This window comes from Camelus dromedarius, chromosome 12, assembly GCF_036321535.1.
Source record: "Camelus dromedarius isolate mCamDro1 chromosome 12, mCamDro1.pat, whole genome shotgun sequence".
In the NCBI taxonomy this organism is placed as follows: Eukaryota; Metazoa; Chordata; class Mammalia; order Artiodactyla; family Camelidae; genus Camelus; species Camelus dromedarius.
In genome coordinates this window covers 57,960,706-57,967,261 of record NC_087447.1, presented here as the reverse complement: position 1 = coordinate 57,967,261, position 6,556 = coordinate 57,960,706, and the positions used below count along the sequence as shown (strand labels likewise).

General features: G+C 39.0%; 1 long non-coding RNA gene across 1 annotated transcript; it reads left to right on the top strand.

Moving 5' to 3' along the window:
• The first annotated feature begins 133 nt into the window (after positions 1-133).
• Positions 134-6,478, top strand: LOC135322683 (uncharacterized). Its single transcript, XR_010383441.1, has 3 exons — positions 134-508; positions 5,327-5,392; positions 6,329-6,478. It is a non-coding gene; the product is annotated as an uncharacterized LOC135322683 (long non-coding RNA).
• Positions 6,479-6,556: the final 78 nt, after the last annotated feature.

The window sequence follows — 6,556 nt, the reverse complement described above, 5'->3', positions numbered from 1 at the left end:
CACTGTTCTTAGATTTTTTTATAGTAAGAAGAAAAATTTCATAGATTTGGTGTGGGTACTAATGCACATCTTTTGAGATCATCATCTTCCTGAACAGATTTTTATCTTTTAATTTTTATTAATCTCAAGAAAATAAGTGCCTAACCTTGAATTAATGTATTAGTAGTTGAGTGTGGTAGAAAGAACATAACCTCTGTAATTATTTGTTAAAATGGCTGGCAGCTCCATGAGAGTGGGGATGATGTAATTCTTGTGCATTACTGTATTTCCCCACCTAGCACAGTAGATGCAACCCTTGACAAATGAAATGCTACAAAGCAACAATAATCAAAACAACGTAGTATTGGCATAAAAGCAGACATATGGATCAACGGAGCAGAATAGAGAGCCCAGAAATAAACCCACACACCTATGGTCAATTAATCTTGGCAAAAGGGAGGCAAGAACATATAATGAAGAAAAGACAGTCTCTTCAGCAAGTGGTGTTGGGAAAGCTGGACAGCTGCAGGTAAGTCAATGAAGTTAGAACACTCCCTCACACCATACATAAAAATAAACTCACAATGGCTTAAAGACTTAAATATGAGACATGACATCATAAAACTCCTAGAAGAGAACATAGGCAAAACATTCTCTGACGTAAGTTGTAGCAATGTTTTCTTAGGTCAGTCTCCCAGGGCAATAGAAATAAAAGCAAAAAGAAACAAATGGGACCTAATCAAACTTAGAAGCTTTTGCACAGAAAATGAAACTATAAACAAAATGAAAAGACAAGCTCCAGACTGGGAGAAAATATTTGTAAATGATGCAACTGACAAGGGCTTAATTTCCAAAATATACGAACAGTTCATACAACTCAAAAAGGAAAAAAACAAACAACCCAATCAAAAAATGGGAAGAAGACCTAAATAAACATTTCTCCAAAGAAGACATACAGATGGCCAATAAGCACATGAAAAGATGCTCAACATTGCTAATTATTAGAGAAATGCAAATCAAAACTGCATTGAGATATCACCTCACACCAGTCAGAATGGCTGTCATTAAAAAGTCTACTAATATAACAAATGCTGGAGAGGGTATGGAGAAAAGGAAACCCTCCTACATTGTTGGTGGGAATGTAAATTGATACAGCCACTATAGAAAACAGTATATGGTGGTTCCTTAAAAAAAAAACTAGACTTGACATATGATTCAGCAATCCCACTCTGAGGATATATTCAGAGAAAACTCTAATTCAAAAAGATACATGCACTCCAGTGTTCACAGCAGCCCTATTTACAATAGCTAAGACATGAAAGCAACCTAAGTGTCCAACAAGAAATGAATGGATAAAGAAGATGTGGTATATATACACAACAGAATACTACTCAGCCATAAAAAAGAATTAAATAATGCCATTTGCAGCAACATGGATGGACCTAGAAATTATCATATTAAGTGAACTAAGTCAGACAGAGAAAGACAAATACCATATGATATCACTTATAAGTGGAATCTAAAATATTACACAAATGAATTTATTTATGAAGCAGAAACAGACTCACAAACATAGAAAACTTATGGTTACCAAAGGGGAAAGGGAGTAGGGGAGGGGTAAATTAGGAGTTTGGGATTAGCACATACAAACTACTATATATAAAATAGATAAATAACAAGGTCCTACTGTATAGGATAGGAGAACTATATTCAATATCCTGTAATAAACCATAATGGAAAAGACTATGAAAAAGAATATGTGCATATAGATATGTATATATGTGTATAGGTAAGTATAAACTGAATCACTACTATATACTAGAAATTAACACAATGTTGTAAATCAACTATACTTCAGTTTAAAAAAAGACAGACAAAATCCTTTTCAAACGAGTAAGGTTACTTCATTTTTTTGAGCTTCAGTTACATCATATATAAAGTCAGAACAAAAATCTTATTCTAAAAGCTGTTGTGAGGATTAAATAAACTAGTATTTAAAACACCTAGCATAGTGTCTAATGTATAGGAGGAGCTTAATAAGTATTTTGCCAGTAAGTTATAGTTTAAGATGCTGCTGCTTTAATTTTCAGGCAACTAAAGCAGAGGATGTCTGCCTGCTGCCAAATTTATGACATGTGGAAAGACTGATCCATGTGATTCTCTATTGTCAATCTTCATCACTGATTTGCATTACTGAATGGACACTCTATGTAGATCATTCAGATCCACAGTGGGGAAACCCTCTGAGAACACACTTCTTCCCTGTAGGCATTCCGCTTGCATGCCCAGACCTCCATCGAGGTTGTCTTTTGCGTTTGAGATTTTTTTCTAGCCAAGTGTGCTCATCTCTATATTCTAAGAAATTCAAGTATATGTGAACACAAATATACTATTACACTTTTTAACTAAAAAATCACACAAGTGACACATCAAAAAGATTTAATGCATTAAGACAGGGTAATATATTAAGTGATATCTTCTGAGATATGAAAGTATTGAGAATAATTCCATATGCTACATACCAAAATGTTTCATTGTACCGTCACAGTTCACAGAAACTTACCAGCTAGGAAAAAAATTGCTTTCTTTTATTTTAGATGCAGAGTTGAATTTTCATATTATTTTCAATTTTAGAATTAGAGTTTTTAACTTGACTGTTGCACAAAAAGATAGCATGCTGTCAAGTGATTCATTTTACAATAACAGTATTTAACAACAATTTAAAAAATATTTTATTTAAAAGCTAAAACAAATAACATTAATCTCCAATTTTCTGAGTCATATGGAAGCAATCTAGTGTTATGGTTCCCACCTGTGGTACCCATCTGGTGCTGGAAGAAAAATGACCTCATCTTCAGTTACCTGGCTCTTGTGTTTTCAATTCTCTGACCAATGTGTAATTAGTTACCTAATGGCAGCTCACGGCAAAGGATTTTAATAAAATATGAGTGACAAAGTGGATCCATTAAACACAAATGATTTATGCATAAACTATCTTAAGATTCTTTGTTTCACACACTTTACAGAAAATGAGTAAGCCGGCTGGATTGCCTGCTTAATAGTTGCCTTTTTGCAATAAGCTAATGACATTACCTCCAAAGGTACTTTTACACTAGATAATGTCCTACAAACAATGGAGATTTTAATAAACGTTCACAAGGACTTACATTTCCTGACCACCAAGAGGACTTCTATCTCAGTAAAAGGTGAGAATTCTAGAAAATTTTTCACAAAGTAATTATCTTCCAGGAAGATTTCACTTAGAATGATTCCTGACAAATGGACACCTAATCTGTTTTGTCAGTAAGTGCAAATACCTACTCAGTGCTTGTCCTGTGTGTGGCAATTTACCTGGCCCTCGGTTATAAAATATAGAAGAGGTGAGGTCTCTACTTGGACTGACAGGAAGAAAGAAGCATACTCCAACAGAAGTTGAAAAAAAACCGAGCAACTTTAAAAGACTTGAGAAAACCGTGCAAGGGATGAGTGCTACAGGGACCTTCACCCACAGCATGACATTGTGTGCCCGTCTGCTTTTCCTCTCCCAGCTCTGTTTGGGCATCAATAACATACACCATGGAGTGAGGACAGGTGAGGAGGCTGGGTTTGAAGGCCTCAGGGATCTAGCCTTTTCAGAGACTATCCCGTGATCGTTTTCTGTCAGAAAGTGCTTCCAAAAATATTCCCCAAATGCTTCTCAGTGAAAAGTAAGAAGTCTATTTGGTAAAAAGGGGCATAAAATAGCCCCTTAATGTTATACCATAATGCTTTATTTGACTCTGCAAAATTACCCAAAAAACAAGGAGCGTGTCCCTTCCTCTCCAGTCTCAAGATCCTGGCTCAATACCTAGAGAGCTCCTAATGGCTTTCTTCATGACTTTGCGGAGCCATGAATATCCAGAAGCCTCCTAATGACTCCTTTTATAATTCTGTGGAAGCTGGGAGGGGTGGCAATTCTGTCCCAATACTTTTCTAGGCGTTTGAAATGGATCCTCACGTTTGTTAGCTAATGTTTTATATAAATGTAGAATAAAATGGAAGCTATTTATTTAATAACATCAGTAATGACAACAGTTCTGAATAAGATTCCATCAGGGTTTAAGAGCATGATTTAGTTAAAAGATCTCTGTATGGGTGCTGGACATCTTGAAGTCTAGTCTTGGCTTTGCCATTAACGAGCTGTACAATTGTGTAAGTCTAACAAAGCAAAAATAATAATACAGTACTTCCAAAAGCCTTTGTTAAAGAGCAACCTAACTTAAAAGGCACACAGCTCACTGTCAAGGCACTCATCTTCCATAAAATATAACTCCTTAACTACTAACTAGCAACTAACTACTTCAGCAACTCACATCTTTGGGAATTCAAACACAGATGCTGGCACATAGGTGAGCACTTCCCATGGGCACAGCCTAGAGGTTCAATAAATGTCTGATTTGAATAACTGACTGACAAATGATGCATGTCCTATTTATTTGCTCACAGTGTTTTATATACCTTGAATTTGGAAAGTAAAATAACTTGTAAATTCAAATTCCCACTTTGACGAGAACACACAATTTAATACAATTTAAAATGTCTTAGAAATGCTCTCTAGCATGTTAAAAAAAAAAACCCAAAAAACCCTGAATGCATTTAGAGCCTCTTAGTAGTGATAATGTCACCTAAAATTCACTTTACAAAATTTCAGACCTACCTCTTTTGTACAGATTATGTATATATAGCCCTAAACAGCTTTATAGTGTAAAATACAGTTTGGAGATATGTTAAATAACCATATATACAAATCAAGGTATGTTAAAAATATCTGGATGAAGGACATTTTCAGCTTTCACTTGCACGACTGATGATGTGCATGACGTGAGCATGTATTTTCTTCACTAATGCAAATCGTTTGGTCAGTGGCACATTTTTGAACAGCAGTTCTCAAATTATATTGGATTCGTAGCTTAACAATGGATTTGTCTTCTGATCCAGAGTTGCTAATAACAAATCTTTTGAAATGCAGTATATCATATTAACTTTTCTAGCAACCAGGATTACATTTTTTTCCAGCTCCTGTTGTCTTTCAATTTTATAAACGTCAAAAAAGAAAAGAAACATAACCATAAAGAGAATATTGTGAGGCCAATGGAAGTAATGGCATTACTTTTACAGTCTGATTGTGGCGAAGAACAGAAAATCTTCTCTCCTTCAAAGAGCAGTGGTGAATAAAGAGGATCAAACAGGGCTAGGTCTTGGGGGTGGCAGAAAGGAAATCCATGAGCAATTACTACAGACACTGATAAATACCCAGTCTTATTATTGTCCTTCTTCGCCTTCACTGAAATCTCTTTTTTTTTCTCAGATGGAACATATTCGCCCACCTTCCAACCACTTCCACAACTCTCTCTGCCCAGCAGAGAATTATGGGGTAAGAAGGGGAGTGAGGAAACAAATAAACTATTATAGACTCTAACACATTAATAAAAGAAAGAAACCAAGGGTCCTGTTTAGAAGGAGGTTGCCAGCAGCCAGGGCAAAAAGCCAAAACCAGTCTACGTATTGGGTGCGTGAGGGTGAAAGGCCGTCAACACCACACTGAGCACTTAAAAAGTACCTGCAGTGGGAGGGCCTCTGTGCTGGTACTGAGAAATATGCTAGGATATGTGAAGTCCGCGATCTCAAGGCATTCACCAGACTGGGAATTCAGTGAGAAGAGCACTAAGCAGACTTGAGTCCAGACCTAGCTCCTCCACTAGTGAGTTTTCTAACCTCAGACAGGCCTCTAAACCTCTCTGACCCTTAGTTTCTCTTTCATCGTTCCCATCTCCTGTTAATGAGGCTCAAACGCTTTGGGAAAATTGTCAAGTGATAAAGCCCCATTCAAATGGAAGGCATTAGCAGATTACTGAGCATCTACTGTGTCCTAGACACTGTGAGGGCACCACGAAGGTTACAAACCTGAATCAAAATCAGACCCTGTGCTCCAGGAGCTGAAGATCTAGAAAGGCAAATAAGCAAAGTATCCAGGGCTTCTACTGCAAGGCAGAGAGAGAGATGGGTTCATACTCTGATCGATGAAAAGTTCTTCCTCCCAGTGTGTCTCCCGGGTGAAAAGGAGGGTTTGGCCTATGAGAACCCCTGCCAGCGGCTCCTAACTGCCCAGAACTTCGCCTGGTGTTGGACACCAGAAGGGTGGGACCCCAAGTCCATTTTGTGGCGGAGCTAGACTCAGGGCCTGAGAAGGGGCGGGTAGGGGGGTGGGGGGCGGAGATGCTCGCAAAGCTGTGAAGTGTCTGACTACAAGGCGTGCGGGGCCGAGCAAGGAGGCCAAGCCCTCTCCTGACCTCCCCTCGACGGCTTCCAGGTGCGGATACACAGCAGTGGGCCGGGAAGTAGCACTCGCGTCAGGCCAGCGGACCAGCACAACTCACTCTGCAGTCGGCGCCGCGCCCTCCGTTTCCAAGGTGACCGGCGCGCTAGGGCGTCCCCTCCCAGGACCCAACGGTGCGGCGAGCGACGGGCCGGGCGCGCCACCTCGTGGCAGTGGGGGGAACGGTCAGGCCGGGCGCCCGCGCCGCCGCCCACGCAGCCG